Source organism: Ictidomys tridecemlineatus, chromosome 10 (genome assembly GCF_052094955.1).
Source record: "Ictidomys tridecemlineatus isolate mIctTri1 chromosome 10, mIctTri1.hap1, whole genome shotgun sequence".
Lineage (NCBI taxonomy): Eukaryota > Metazoa > Chordata > Mammalia > Rodentia > Sciuridae > Ictidomys > Ictidomys tridecemlineatus.
In genome coordinates this window covers 24,136,065-24,153,284 of record NC_135486.1, presented here as the reverse complement: position 1 = coordinate 24,153,284, position 17,220 = coordinate 24,136,065, and the positions used below count along the sequence as shown (strand labels likewise).

The 17,220-nt window shown below is 34.2% G+C and overlaps 1 pseudogene; it reads left to right on the top strand.

The window, feature by feature from the left end:
- The first annotated feature begins 15,535 nt into the window (after positions 1-15,535).
- On the top strand, positions 15,536-16,722 carry LOC101971146 (pyruvate dehydrogenase E1 component subunit beta, mitochondrial pseudogene; annotated as a pseudogene).
- The last annotated feature ends 498 nt before the right edge of the window (positions 16,723-17,220 follow it).

Below are 17,220 nucleotides of genomic sequence, written 5' to 3'. Positions count from 1 at the left end.
AAAAATCTGCTAATATATATTCACCAATGTTAATCATAAAATATTTGATTAGAAATAACCATAATTATACAGCTTAGCATTACAGAAGTAATTAATCGTTTTGCATGTTTTGGCTAAGTCACAAAATGAAATGTGTAAAGGACAAAAAAATCTACTCTTTTGAGTGTTAAAAAATGTCCAACATTCTTCTTCTATTAAAGATAAAATAAATTGCATAAGGGAACTTTGAAGAAGGTCAAAATCATACATTTTGAGGAACTAAAACTAATTTTAGCTTTGAGTGATATTATCACCAGCTGAATATTCAAGTTTGTACTTCACATATACATTTACATTTTTATTTCTATTTGAACTTTGATATTAGTCTATTACCTTTAGTAAGAATGGTCAAATTCATTAACTTGGCCAACTCAGATAGAACCATTCACATAAAATCTACTAAGAAGTTTTCTATACCTGAAAAATTTTACTGAACTAAATGAATAATATAACCCCCTGTAGAATAATCTAGGCCTTCTGATGTATCAATAAAAATAATTTTTGAAATTTATATTTTATTTTTTTAATATTTAGTTTTTAGTTATAGTTGGACACAATTCCTTTATTTTACTTTTTTATTTTTTAATGTGGTCCTGAGGATCGAACCCAGGGTCTCTCACATGAACGCTCTACCACTGAGCCACAACCCCAGCCCTGAAATTTATATTTTATTGATTAAAATAGACACATAGATGCAGTAATCATTTCCTAAGCATCTATCTATCCAACTGTCAACCTATCTACCTTACATGATTATCCTTACATTCCTTACATGAGACTACTGCTGATACACAGAACTTAGCTCTCATTAGGACTTTCTTCTATTGGAAAGAGCTTCCTTATCAAAGAGTCTTTCTATTTCTCAAAGTTACCTGCATCTAAATAAGTGACCTATGTGGAGTCAAATTTTCTTGCCTTTTTTTCTCCAATTTGGGATGACTTTGTTGGTTCATCTCTGCTTCAGTGTCTCCTGTTGGATTGGGGACACTGACTAAAGATGTGTTAGAAATCACATCTTGGTGTTCTCAGAGAAAGGGTCAAAACTTTTTATTGCAGGTTCAAATCTTGAGCGTAATAATCCTAATACACAAATTCCCGTTGACTATCTGCAAGTAAATTAAAAGTCAGATCTATGTTCCTGAGGACAAATTCATTAGTTAAAAGTTTCTGTCTATCTTTGTTTTGATTTACATGTTAGATACACATTCAAATTTTCACCTAACACTTGTTAGGCATATTGTTAACCATATCTTTAGGCAATCCTGTACTGACCAGTGTTTCTCCCCAAATAACAGTGAAACTACTGCCATAAAATGAAACATACTTTAATGTTTTTATTAATTTTATTTTAATTTGAAAGCATAGACTTTTTTGGCACATGCCATCCTCTTTTTAAAAGGCACTCAAGCAATGGCATAGTAATATTCATGTGTGATTCAGAGAAAAAAAATAAATTTTATTTTAGTAACTTTATTATTAAAACTTTTCTCTGAATACTCAAAATACTATTTGGCTAAATCATTAAAGTGGTCTAATTTTTATATTATGAAAATAATATCTTCATTCTAGTTGTGTAAAGTATTTGTAAACTAAAATACATACTCTTTGACAAATCAAGAATGTTCTAATGAGCATTTAAGATTGCCACTGAGTAGATAATTTTAAGTTTTACCCTACAAGTGCTGCAGATATTATGATTTGCTAATGTAAGCCAAGTTTATTTTAAACTGGTTGAATATATATTATGCATAAATAATAGATATGTACTTACATTATGGGAATTATATGGAAGTTCTTAATGTTTTCTCTTGCTTGCCAGATATTAGGAATATAAGCATGAATATTATGTGGTATTTATCTTTAAGAATCTCATTGATCCAGTGGGTGAAATTCAATTACCAAGCACTGTGAGACTTTTTGAGTGGGACTTCTCTGTTTCCTACTTCATCTCCTCCAAAGTCAAGCATGAAGCAGATCATTTTAAGGTGTAGACACCCTTTTAGTGTAAACATCATAGTAAAGATGCTCCCCCAAATTGTTAAATATGGCAGTATATTTAGATCCACTTTTCTTCCCTCCTTATCTATTCCATATTATTGGAAGAAAGCTGTTTAAAAGGAGAGACAACTAATATGAGAAAAGTGCCTCTGACTGGGGAACACGTGGAAATTGGTGGATTAAGGTTGTGGGAAAACCTATATGAGGTAAAGTCTAAAGGGGAAACTGCCATGTGCCTCTTCATGGTCGGTCCATAAGGTATAGTTTAGGACTGAGGTCTTAACCAAGGACAAAAATTTCCTGGAAGTCATGTTGATAAAAATAAGCAGATAGCAGGACCCGGTGGCCCACACCTGTAATCCCAGTGACTATCAGGGCTGAGGCAGGAGGATAGCAAGCAAAGCCAGCCTCAGCAAAAGGAAGGTGCTAAGCAACTCAGTGAGAGCCTGTCTCTAAAATAGATCTGGGGATATGGCTCAGTGATCCAGTGCCCCTAAGCTCAATCCCTAGTACACCCCGCACAAAATCCAATGAATCAAAGCTGTTTATTTATTTATGTTCTCATTGTCTCTTTAAAGAACTAATAAAAACTCAAACTAGTGGGTTTTGTGTTTGTCCAGGTTCTGTGGATATTAACTTTACCTAAATAAATCCAGTTTAGGACATTGGGTATACTACCCTCAGCCCATCCTTGAAATTGTTTAATTGTGATATTATCAGACAATTATGAGACTGGGAGTATATTTTAGTAATAGAGCATTTGCCCAGCAGGTGAAGGCCCTGGGTTCATTCCCCAACAGAGAGCAAAGAGAAAAAGAAAAAGGAAATAATCTAAAGTGTTGTATAGTTTAGGTCTTGAATTACCCCAACTGACAGCTTTCTCCCTAATGCAGCAGTGTTCAAATGAGGGGCCTTTGGGACGGTGAATAGATCATGAAGACGCCAACATCATCAGTGCACTAATCCATTGATGGACTCAAATCTGATGGCATTATTGGGAGGTAGTGGACACTATAAAAGGTAACACCTAGTTGGAAGAGGTAGGTTCATCATTAAGGGAGCACCTTGAAAAGGTACATCTTTTTTTTTTTTTCCTGTACCCTCCTTTCTCTTTTTCTGCTTTTTGGCTGCCATGAGTTGAGTAGCTTTCTTCTACCAGTTCCTTTGCAATGATGTTGTTCTGCCTCACCTCAGGACTGAAGCAATTGGACCAGCCTTCCTTGGTCTGAGACCTGTAAAACTATGAGACAAAATAAACCTTTCCTCCTATAAGTTGCTCTTCTTCATTGTTTTGTTACAGTGACAACTGCCAAATTCAAAGTTTATCCAGTATGTTAATGAAAAGGAAGAAGACAATATGTAAAAAAAATCCATTCAACTTGAAGGTTTTCAGCAGAATGCTGGTAAGGAAGGAAGTTTAGAGCTGGGTCTTCAAGAAGAACTAACATTTTTCTAACTAAACAAGGCAATCAATATATAACCCAGGTAGGAGTTCAAACATAATCAAGAAAGGTCAAAAAGTACTCTCTAGAAATGCCCCTGTTGGGACTGTAACTTACTATTTATTCTATGCTGGAATATCTGGGAATGAAACCAAAATGATATTTTGCTGGCATTATGCAGGCCAGACATGTCCAATGACTTAGCCATGGCAGGCTCTCCGGGAGCCCTAGACTGGCCCCTCCGCATCTCATCTAGGGAGTCCCTTCTGGGAGGCTGGTTGGCAGTTAGGGTTGCTGACAAATCACCTGAGTTAGTGCAGATAATGCTACAAAGAGTAGGATTAATTCATTTTTCAAAGCAATAATATAGAGCAAGGTCAAGGAGTGGAGGAAAGCTGCAGAGAGATTCACTCATCACTATTCTTCAGATGCTTTGAGAGGTATTTGTTTTCTAAGTACCAAAGGGATGCTGTACAATTGCCAATATGCTATTCACTGGGGAGCTGGAAAGAAAGGGGCAGTCTTAGGCAAATACAGCTCTAGGAACAGCCCCGATTCTCTGTCTTTACATACTCCATCTGTCCCCTTGCATTTAACTATATTTATTTTCCCTCACTATTTTTCTAAATTGACTTTTCTTTTTCAAGATTTTTTTTCAGTTCTCCTTTTTCAAATCTCCTTTGTAAAGAAAACTACCTCTTCAGCTGGATTTTAATTCATGTGAAACTATAGGTCACAAATTTTATCTCCTCTTTAGCAATAATTTTCTGGAAATAAATTTTCTGCTCTTTTCCTCTTCCTCCTCCTCCTCTTCCTCCTGTACCCTTTATTTCTTTTCTTACAGCATCTTTGATGATTCATCAGTTCCTTCTTTATTTCTCAGTATACAAACTTCAGTTACTCCATAGAAGACTTTTGAATGCTTTTGTGATCCTGATTAATATTCCTAAACTGTAGTTTGTTGCTTAAATGCACCCAGCATTTAAAAAAGGGTTTTCATAGAAATTAGAAAATACTTAACAGAATACCTTTTGTAACCCTAAGTGACAACCAGGGAAAATAAATATTTTGAAATATTAGTTGTAATCCTTTATCAGCTTTCTATTTTTAGTTGGATATGAAAGCAATTAAAAAAAAATTCTTACCAAAACTGATCATTTATGTGTATAAAAGTTGCTACTTAAAAAATTATGAAGAAATAATAAAAATAGGAGTTTGTGAAAAGTTTATGAAGTTCATTTTAAGAAGCCACAGTTTTAACTCACTTTATGTAAACCATATGCAAGACAGCTGTTTTAAAAACTCCTTTTTTCCTAGGAAACTGCTTAACAAAAAAAAACTTTCAGTAATACACGTTGGGGAACAAGAAGACCCAATAATGACAAATTTAGAAAAACACCATACAGCTAAATGTACATCAGGAAATGAAATTCAGTATCTTTTCACTGGGATTTAAAAACCTAGAGTTGAACCAGAGTAGCGTCTACTGTTTTCTCTCCTTTCACTTATAAACTATGAACCCTCATACATCAAGGAACAAAATTACCTGTAACTAAATCACTAGTATGGCTTTGCCCAGGACTAAGGCGAAGGACACAAAACGATTGGGACTTCAGGAAAAGGAGAAAGAAGTTCAAAAGGATGGAGGCAGTTACACACTAGAAGGTCAATGAAGTAAGGCTCGGTAGTGTGGACCACAGTATAGACAAAAGGTCATTTTACTGTTGAATTGTATACCCTGAGTTGAAGAAAGACACCAATCTCAAATTTCCACCCATGCCCTAAGTGGGTTGAGCTACAAAACTTAAACCAGAAAGGACTACGTATGTGCTCTGATCTGAATGACCTGCTCAGAGGCTGAACAATTTTTTTGTTTTGTAATGGGATTTAACATATACCTCTCCACAATTAAAGGAACAGAATAAACACATATAAACCAGCACTTATTTTCTGATTACAATGCAATCTCTACTAATTCAGGTAGAATTTTACTCAGAATGTCTAAATAATTGAATAGCTTTCTCTGTAAGAAGATTGACTTCTAGAGTGGATTAAAAGATTTTAGAGAAATCCTTTACTCATTTATATCAGAGTGGGAGAATTTGAGTTTCCTTCCAACAGAAATTGCTGTTTTATCCGGTTTGTGTTTCTAAAGGGCATCCTAAAAATAAAGTTGCTTCTATGCCTTTCAAATGTTATGAAACATTTATCCAGCTTAATTTTGTGGTTTACCTCCTGATGTTCTCAAATAAAATTTTCCTATTGTAATGAAAGATTTTTAATAAATTTTTAGCATGTTGTAATCTATAAACAATGATATACAAACTATGAATTCATTGGTTTTCTTTTCCTTTTAAAATATTTTAGGAGTTCTATTTCTTTTTAAATATTTTAAATGTTACTGTTTAGAATCTGATTTCATAAAATTGTAAGCTACTTCATGATTCTTCTTTTTCAGAATTCATATTGTGTTGTCATTCAAAATTCTTAACTATGCTGGAATTGAGAAATTTCAATATTTATCTCATTATCATAATCAGATTTTTCTTATTTAGACCTTCAAACTTTAGGAAGAAATGAAATTTCAAGCATAGGACCAGAAAACAGGGTTCAATCAAACAGTGTAACATGAAGATAACTTTATAAGTAAAGTGAGCAGATATCAAATAATTACAAAATGGAAATGAGGATAAAGAAAGTTATACTTTCTTTTGTGCCTATTTTTAAAACACAGTATGACATTATATAATAATTACTAAGTTTATTTTTCTTTTTTTCAGTTGAGGTGCAGTGGGAGAATTGCAAACTAACGAATACATAAAAAGAAAGATGAACTGCTGAAGGCCCTGTGAGAAAAGCCTGTACTTTATATTCCCAAAGTGAAACCCAGGAGAAAGAGGTTAGTCCACCATTCACCCTGTTAGAAAAATTTGCTGAGCCTGGGGAGAGTCACAGAGCAAGTTGGTAGCCCAGAAAGTTCATGCTTGAAAATGAAGTTTAATTATATCCTTTGTTTCTTATTATTTTTTCCCATTTTTGCAGGATTATTCTTGTATTTCTGGTGTTAACATAAAATGGAGTCTCGGTAAGTATCTACTGGATGAATAAAATCTTCATTTTAGACACTATGAAACAGGTTAGGACTTGATAATTTATATTGCAGCTTATAAAAGCTGTTTTCCCAGATAGTTGTCCGAACTTGAGTAGTAGAGAGCCCCTGACAGCCACTCTGCAACTCCTGATATGTTTATTGCATTAGAACTCAACTACCATGAGCAAAGAACAAGGACACTGGTCATGTTATTTCAGTTATATATATATTGTTCAACTCCAGCTATTTTTTAGTCCAGAGGATCAATTACCATCTCACCCTCAAACAAGATATCTCACTGGCCTATTACCTTGATGGAATCATCCTAGGGGACCTGCAGAGAAAGAAATGACTCAGATTCACTAGGTATCATCTAAGAAGCATTTTCTAGAGGTAGAGAATAACTTTTGCCTTGCTGTCAGATGCTGGTATAGACTACATACAACAGACCCCATGTTTCCTAGTATAAATTAGGAATAATTTGATTCAAAAACCCATAAAGTAAGGCATTTCTAGCCAAATTTACTCACCCAGTAGGTTTGGTTTCCATACATTTTAGTTAAGAATATGCCAAAATACAATAGTTACAGGAACACTATGCTCATATTGCCAAAATGCTGATATCTGCCATACTGCCATACTTTCCACAACCCATAGTTATAGTCTCTAGAAGAGTAATGTTATAGTTTAAATAGGAGATGTCCCCCAAAATTCCTGTGTTAATGTGGGATTATTCAAAGATGAAGTGATTAGATAAAGAGATCTGTAACCTAATTAGTCCATGCTAGTTTGAATGGACTAACTGGGTGGTAACTGCAGGTGGGGTGTGACTGGAGGATGTGGGTCACTGGGGGCAAGCCCCAAATGTGTTCATCTTCCTGTGGCCCCTTCCTCCTCTCTCTACTTCCAGGCTGCCATGAGCTGAACCATGAGTTTTCCTCTGCCACATCTTTCTGTCCTGTTCTGCCTCACCTCAGTTCCAGAGCAATGGAGTCAGCCCACCATGGACTAAACCTATGAAACCATGAGCCAAAACAAACTTTTCTTTCTCTAAGTTGTTATTGTTGTGTATTTTGGCCACAGCAATGAAAAGCTGACTGACATAGGTATGTTCTCTATGATCATTTAAGATGCAATGTCAACGTTATTTTTTTTTTTCTATTTGTGATCCTTTTTATGCAATGGAGTTCAAAGTCTTTGTAGACAGTCCTGTTTATGGTAACCCTGGAAAAAAAGAGTCATAAAAGAAACCACCAGAATTTTAAAATAAAGTCACATCCCTTCAACAAGTAACAGGTAGCAAATGGCCTCGCTTAACATGAATTTTCCCTCTGATGCTGACCTGTGATTACCCAATATGCTGGAAGCAGCAACTACAGATGACGATACCTATCTTAACTAAAGATAGAAAATGTTTATCACCTTAGGGAAAGTCTAGATGCACAAGTAACATGAATGGATCCTAGGACTATTATTCCTGCCTCTAGAAGTATGAGGCATATACTTTTATACAATGCACACAAGATAATAAGCCTCATTTGCAGGAGTATAGGCTAATAAAAATACATATTAAACACATGAGAATGGTTACTTTTATGTGGATGAATGATTGAAGTAAGTTGGATGGCTGGAAAGAAAAAAAAGATAAAATAATGATTAAAAATTAAACACAGATTCAGGAAATTGTTTGTCTCAATCTGTGTTTCTGACACCTAAAGAAAAAAAATCAATAAGATACAATTTGTGTTAATAAAAAAAAAGAGCCGGTATAAGAAAGAAGTAATAAATAAGAGAGGGGAGAGGGAGATATGGCCATGTGGTAGTAGGCAGTGTTCCCATTTAGATAGCCATTTACGTAGGCTGTGGTAACACATTTGAAATTTATTTTTTAAATGCTACTTCACTGTGATGTTTTATATGAGTGTTTTATGCATGGGGAAAATGCTATCAGATGTAGCCTAGAATGCAACACTCTGTCAACTGTATAAAAGCTGCATTGCAGGGTAACAAAAACAAAAATGAGCCAAGAGCTATGTAGCTTTTGATTTTTCCTGATAAGACTGTCATGTTTGGCAAAAGAATTGCAGGGCTCAGGGAGGAATCAGTAAAAGCGACCATATCACACACCAAGCTACAGTATGTCAATCACATCGAATAATTTTTCCGCTGAAGTCCAAAAACCTTGTAAGGACATACTTGGCACTGCAGGACTTTCACTACCACTTACCACAATTCTTCACCCTTTAGAAATGCTGTCCTTTCTAAAAGGAAGGTTGCTTAATCTCTTTTCTTCATGCTTTTTCACACTGCTTCCTGAGATTGGCACAACCCTGCGCCTCTTTTCTTCATTATGATTTTTCTGATTCAGCTAATATTTACTTCTCTGAATATTCTTCTTCAATCATTCACATCTTAAACACTTCAGTTTCTCGTCTTTGTCCTCCATAGTTAGTATATATTATAACACTGGAGTTTAGATAACAGTTTTTTCCATTCATATAATTTCATTGCATATGAATTTTACATGTACAATTTAATAACTATTATATGATTAGCTAAGATATGACTATATATATTCACCACCACATAACTTAAATATGAAAAGTGTTTAATAAATGTTTGATTTTGACTATTGAGTCAAGGAAACAATAATGACCTTTCCTTTTCCTTATTTATTTTTATTTTTATTTATTTTGGGTTTTGTATTAAAGATGTTTTCTGTAGAGTTTCCTATAAAATAAAACAAGGTTGGTATCTAAATATGTTCAGATAATCATGTAATGCTTCTCATAAAATATGAAATATATTAACACGCTGACCAAATAATACAGTCATCTGTCTATTCATGTCACTTATTCATCAAGGACAATATATGTTTTACCTGAGAGTATAAAAATGATACTGCTCAATATCTCAGGGGATAAACAGGAAATTTCTATTATAATGGGATAGTGTTTCGTGGCCCAGTAGGTACACAACTTTAAACAAAAGCACAGTGAACATTAGAATAATGATAAAGCTACATGATGAAATTCCCATGGGGAAAAAAAAAGTAGAAATTGGGAAGGAAAACTATGTTTGTCCTTTTCTCCCTTAACATGTCTACTGCCATGGACTTCATTGTGAAACTCAACAACAACAAAAATGAAATGTTATATTACAATTGGGGTAGCTCAGGCTGTTAGGATAGATATGTGTGGAGGTTTAGTCATTTAATTCAGGAAATTGTTACTCCTTCTTCACATGAATTTTAGTAAGTATGAGTGCTGGGTCCAGCAGGGGTATGGTCAGCAAATCTCATGCAGACTGGGCTTAGAAGGGCCTGCTCTGAGATGGTCCAACCACTAGATGGAGAAGAGCAAGTGGAGGATCCAATGGAAGGTTTTTATGAGTCAAGCCTGGAAATTTTTCACATCACACATGATACAAAACAGGTAAAGAGGTTTGGGTATTATCTAGTTATCCACACAACTATTCCCTAAGAAATTCTGAAATAAAAATAACATTAACAAAATAGATGAAGGACTTCATAAATAGAATATTTCAGGGTCAATTTAGACTTATAAAAAAAAGATAAAAAATTTCTTCATGAGAAATATGAACCACAAAGCAAATCCTTTTCTAATACATGTGAAAATAAGCACAAAATATATAATGTCTTTGTTGAAAAAAAAACTAAAAAATACCTTTATATTCATATCAAGCTATTAGAAAAATGTTGTTTGTTGTGCTCTGTGTTTATCATTTTATTTCTGACAAATTCGGTAGCACTCAACTCAAAACTTAAAGGAATTTGAAGTTGTTGGTATGTTTCAAATGCTAATTTCACTACATTTACAGATCTAGTTCATCAATCTGATAACAGGACATTACTATGTAAAAACATAAAAAAGGATAAATTCTATAAAAAATTGAGATGCTATTTCAATAGAAATTCTTCAGTCTCAAAATAGTTGATATGCCAATCTTGAATGCTTTACTCTGTGATTTTCCACCGTTTTTCCCTATCTTTGTTCCATTTTGAATAATGTTTATTAGCTTGTTTTCTAATTTACTGATTCTTTCCTCTTCTGTATCTACTAGGTGTGCAACAAATTCTTCATTCTATTAATATCTATTCTAGCATTTTTATTTGCTTTTATAATTTATTATCATAAAAAATTATTAAAAATTTGGTTATTTGCTTATATTTAAAGTTCTATTTAAATGATCTATTTATTCATGCATGCTTTCTAGATTTTCTATTGCCCCCTTAACAATTCTATTATTTTAAAGTCCTTTTCATTTAATTCCAAATTCTTGGTTGTCTTTAAGTGTTTTCTATTGACTATCTATACTCTTGAGCATGCATATCCATCTGTCTCTGCATGTCTCACATTATTTTCATTGCATAACACCCAATGTATGTAAAAGAATCATAGAGATAGAAGCAAATGATATTTATGCCCAGAATGATAAATACTGAGTAATTATAGCTGCTCAAGTCTAGTCTGTAGTTGAAAAGAGTCTAGGCTTTGTTGCAGTTTTAGGTAGATTCAATTCATCACCTACTTCAAATATTTCAAGGGTGAGACTTCCTTCAGCAGGGATTCAGATATGAACACCTGTGAGTTTCTTGAGATCTCTTTATGATTTACAACCCAACCACCAGTTTTCTAACCATGAGAACATTTATTTCTGTTTTATAGTTAGGTATTCAAAACTTTCAGAGTGCTACTGCAAATATTTGCAATGAAGATCCAGAGTGCCATGCAGGGATTTATTTCTCTAAACATTTCAGCCCCGCCCCAATCATAGGACAGTCACTGAAGTACATGTGTGGAAGTCCCCTGAGGTGCTTTAGAGATTCCTTTAAGTGCTCAAAATCAAGCCACTGATTTACATCTGGGAAGACTGTGCAATGAGGAGCATCTAAGCTCAGCACTTCAACCTTGTTCCCCTCCTTCAGTTTGTCTTCTTGTGCATATGGTTTAAGCCCATGGAAAACTGTTGGTGGGTTAAAGTAGACCCACTCAGGGGAAGAGGCTATGCAGGATACTCATCATTTGGGGATGCATGAGACCATTAAAATTCAATTAAAATAAACTTAATTTTTCTTTATTTCTGTGGGGTTTTTTTCTTTCAATCATTCTATTAGGGATGAAAGCATCCCAGTTTCTTTCTAGAATGGGATTATAACTATCTTGAGTTTAGTACATGAGATATTTGGATTCTGAACAGTTTCATGATTATTAAATACTATGAATTAGTATCTTACACTGCTTATTGTACACCCTACATGGAAGTTTTAGTCCATGTTGTAATATTTTTTAAAGTTTACTTATTCATTCTTTATTTCTATTCTCACTGAAGAACATCTTTGGACATAAAAAAATCCTAATAGTAATCTTGCTTAATTAAGTGACCTGAAGATATGAAGTTAGCTAAATGGGCCATAAGAACAAAAATCAGTCATTCTGTGAGAACAGGTAAAGCAAATATATCTCTAGGTTTAAATATTTTACCCATTTTCTCATAAACTACATAACTCAACTTTTATCTATGCCTTCACAGTCTATTTAAATGTGGCTACTATATTCTCTTATTTTGTGAAATATCTGAAAATATCTCTGTTAATTACACTTTATGACTGGATTTCAAATCTCTACTTCATGGCAATTATAATTGTGTCATAACTGAATATTTAAAGTAGAGACTACTACATTTTTTAGACATAAGTAACCAATATTTTATGTTGGGATAAGTGTGCAACTTTCTAAAATTAACATTAAAATTTAATTTTATTCATATTTGTGTGCCAAGAATCACATCTACTCTTTCATCTTTTCTCAGTCCCTATTGTATGGATGAGAACACACACTATAATTTAAAGGAAATTGTGATAATTATCTTCAGTCCTTAGGGTCCAATAGTATTTAATAGCACCCTTTTAAGCTTTTCACGGCTATGTCAGCCTAAGGTTTATAAAAAGAAAATATAGTAATCTACATTATCACTCTCCAGAATAGATATAAAGCGGAGACCCTTCACTTCAGGGACCAGTTAAATAAAGCTTAAATCAAACCAATTGACTTTAGTATCCCCGGAACAGTCTGTCTGTTCATATGCAGAATCAGTTTGGTACAGTCCAAATGTCAGTGGACACTGACACTTTAAAGTGATCTCAACTATTTTTTTTAATTTATTGGGGACAAGATCAAGGACATGAAGCTATCCTTGTGTCACACTACCAACCAAAAAGAAAAACTAAATAGGAAAATCTTACATTTCTTATAATTCCTTTAACAATATATGGCATGATGAATAATGTCTATAGAAATTGTGAACTGTCATTTCAGAAATTGGGAAAATAACAAAAGAAAGCACTCAGGAGGAAAATCAAAGTTTCTTGTCTTCACTCCCAAGATAGGATTATTATTTCTATTTTGTTTTATTTTTAGCTTGTTCCTGTAAAAATTTTAAATTAATGTTGTAATCTCACTCTCCCTCCCCATATGTGCATGTGTTTATTTATAAAACAACATAAAAATAGGAACAAAAGGTAGGGGATTTTTTTGTTTGTTTGTTTGCTTGTTTGTTTTAAACAGGGACTGAAACCAGAGGTACTTAACCACGGAGCCACATTTGGAGCCATTTTTAAAAAAATATTGTTTAGTTGTCAATGGACCTTTATTTTATTTTTTTAATTGCGGTGCTGAGAATCGAACCCAGTGCCTCACACATGCTAGGCAAGCGCTTTACCACTGAGTCACAGTTTAAGCCCCTCACAGCCATTATTTTTTAATTTTTTTTTTTTTTTTTTTTTTTGAGACTGGGTCTTGCTAAGTAGCAGAGGATGGCTTTGAACTTTAAATCTTCCCGACTCAACCTCCTAGCCACTGGGATTACAGGTGGATACCATTGTGCCTAGCAAAAAAAAAAAAAAAAAAAGTAGCTTTTTAAATTTATACAACACTAGAGTAATGCATTTGAAAAGCTAGGAAGACGAATATACAAACTTTTTTTTAATGTTGAATCCTTTTTGCTAACCACTTTTAAATTTAATAGGCATACATTTCAGAAAACAATTGTGACCTATATATATATGTGTCTGAAAGCAACAGATTCAGGTCAAAATATTTTGCCCTAATAGAAAACATGAACACTAAAGCAAACCCCCAGCATTGATAAATGAATCACTCTGTTCCCTAATACGAAGCAACCAAAGCAGCTGACAAGTAAATAATCCAGGTTCCTAACACTGAAATTGATTAAATTAGAAAATGTTTGTGCATGTATCCTTCCACAATATGCAATAGTTTTCCATGTTGTTCTTTTTCGTCCTTATTTATTGTGCTTACTGTTTTGTTTTTCCTTTATGATATAAATCTATGTATTAGAGTACTAAATGTTTTGACTATTTCCTAAATATCATCCTCTGATACTTTTACTGTGAACGGAAACCAGAGATTATCTGAATATTATCTCAGAAGCACAGTTGGTGAATATTAATTTTAGATGCTTTAATGTTTTTGTACTCAGACCTGAATCATTTTAGATAGTCTTTCCCTCACCTCATGCTCTTCTTTCCTTCTGCTGACCCTGGAACAATGCTAACATTTTTCTCCAGAACTTATTTCCTGCGATTTATGTTACCCTTTTGCTTCCCACAGAAAGAAGTATATTATTTCTTCCCTACTTCCTGGTATTGTTGGTCTCATGAGATAACTGTGAGGAATATCTAGCTGTGCAAATTCTAATGATGATGAGATTGGATATTTCTACATTATCTTGCAAGTGATCAGGCCCGTAAAAATCTTGACATTATAAATCCTAAGCATCAAGTAGACTTTGCCATACATTTGAACCAGTAAAATAGTCAAATTTGTCTCCTGATTTCTCATGCTCTCCCTCCCTCTCCCCCTCACCCCGCCATCGCTCATTTTCTTACTTTTTATCATCTATAAAAGTAGGTGCTAAAATATTGGGGAAAACCAATTCATATACAGGAAAACTGCCATTCATTTAAAATTATCTACACTGAACTACACTATTAATTATAACATTTGTGTAGGATATGTGAAAATACATTTGAGGCTGGGTGTAGTGGCCCGTGCCTGTAATACCAGTGGCTCCAGAGGCAGAGGCAGGAGGATTGAAAGTTCAAAGCCAGCCTCAGCAATTCAGTGAGACGCTAAACAACTCAGTGAGACCCTGTCTCTAATAAAACACAAAATAGGGCTAGGGATATGGCTCAGTGGTCGAGTGCCCCTGAGTTCTCTGGTACCCTCCCCAAATATATACATACATACGTATTTGATTTAGAAAATGAAGAGTTATATTACTGCTATCTATGATATATATAAAACGTGAATAGACCACAATGAAAAAGTCAATTAGAGATCATTATATCAATCTGATAATAAATAATCTATAACAATATAATGAATTTCTGTATTTATATATCTTATATATCTCTGCTACATATATGTGTGTGTTTTAATGATTAGAATAAACAATGATGCAGAGAAAATTAGTAAGCTTAAAATAAGAATGAAGAAATAAGGAGAGAAAGATAAAAAAAATCTACAGAACTACAGAAGTATAAATTGCAATATTTATGATGTAATTCAGAGAACATTCATATAGACATTTTAAGTGGGTTAAGAAAATTGATACAGCTTTTTCAGAACTGAGGATAAACAGAAACAGAGATCAAGTGAATAGAAAGTAAGCTTAGCAGATTTTTTTGAAGTATTAAAAGTATGAGTAAAACCCTTTTCAAAACCAAGTAACTTAGAATTAAATTGTTATACTTTAAAATGCTGACACTGATTTTTTTAAAGCAAATTTCAAATTCTAGAAAGAGACCAAAAGATATGAATAATAACAGGAATGAAATGATATCAAATGCGTCATCTGGTCACAGGATGCAAAAATAGATCACCATAGTCAAATTTTAGTTAAAAAGTAAACAAAAATCAACATGGTAAAGATAGCAGAATTAGCTGGCCTGGTGCGGAGACTCCCATAGCAGGTTCCCAGCCTGCTGAGGAGGTACTTTCACGTGACCACACTGATGTCACTGCAGATGACAGATGTAATGCTATAAATCAAGGTATGGATGAGGAACTGGAAAGAGGTGAAAAGGTATTTTTGCTTAGGAAAGAAGTTGTTCTGTATGTCAGGGAATAGAAGGTTAGCCTAGCCTGTGTAAGAAATACGGAGAAAAGAGGTTTATAGGTACTTCCATATCTGAGATGGGCTTTACTGCAATTGCTGTCAGTGCAGCTATGTTGGGTTGTGGCCCATTTGTGAATTTATGACCTTCCATTCCTCCATGCAAGCTATTGACTAGGTTATAAACTCAGCAGCCAAGACCTACTATATGTCTGGGAGACTCCAGCCTATACCCATAGTCTTCAGGAGGCCCAGTGGTGCATAGACAAGCATAGCTACCCAGCATTCACAGTGTTTTTGCCACATGGTACTGGCACTGCCCAGGCTTGAAGGTAGTCAGCCCCTCGAATTCAGAAGATGAAAAAAGACTCATCAAATCAGCCACTTGAGATAACAATGCAGTGGTGGTACTAGAGAATGAATTGATGTATGGAGTTCCCTTTGAATTTCCCGCAGAAGCTCAATCCAAAGATTTTGTGGTTCCTGTTGGAAAAGCCAAAGTAGAAAGACAAGGGACACATAAGGGTGGTTTCCCACTCAAGAACTGTGGACCACTGCTCAGAAGCTGCATGGGTGCTATCAAAAGAGGGAATTAAATATGAGGTAATAAATATGTGTACCATCAGACCAATGGACATTGACATCATAGAAGCCAGTGCCATGAAGAAAAGTCACATCATAACTGTGGAAGGAGGCTGACCACAATTTGGAGCAGGAGCTGAAATTTGTGCCAGAATCATGGAAAACCCTGCACTTCCTTTCCTGGATGCTCCTGCTGTTTGGGTCACCAGTACAGACATCCCTATGCCTTATGCAAAGGTTCCAGAGGACAATCCTGTACTTCAGCTCAAGGACATCATATTTACCATAAAGAAAACATTAAATATCTTGTTCAGACTTGAATATCAAGTCACTGAAATTTACTTAAAATACTTGCAAGGACTTCACCTGGATTGTATTGCAAAACCATACTATTCATACCGTTATCTCTAAGGCAACCACAAGTGCCTTTGTATTGGTGGGATGTTTATATGTGTCTGAGTAGGAGAGGCTCCACTTCCTGACCCAGACTCCATGCTTTCATTTTCTGTTATGGTTGCCCAGTTCTTTGAGTAAATTAATGTAAAATTTTACCTCTTTTGCTAAAAACACAAGGTATGTCTGTGGCATAGTACTGATAAAAGTTAAATCCATAAAAGATAACATATGTGTATAAATTAAATGTATAACCTACAAAAAAAGGTCAACAAAAATTATTAATTTATAATCCTTTCTCCAAACATCTGGGAAAGAATTTTGAAAAGGATGAAGTCAGACTTTAAAAAATTGGACTTCCATGCATTTACTTAAACAATACATTTCAGCTAATAAAAAGAAATCCCAAAGTAAAATGAAAAATGAAGTAGAAAAATTATACATAAATTTAGTGAAATGATAATATTAAGTTTAAATTTGTGTTTTGTTTAGCAAAAGAAAAAGCCTAACAATGAG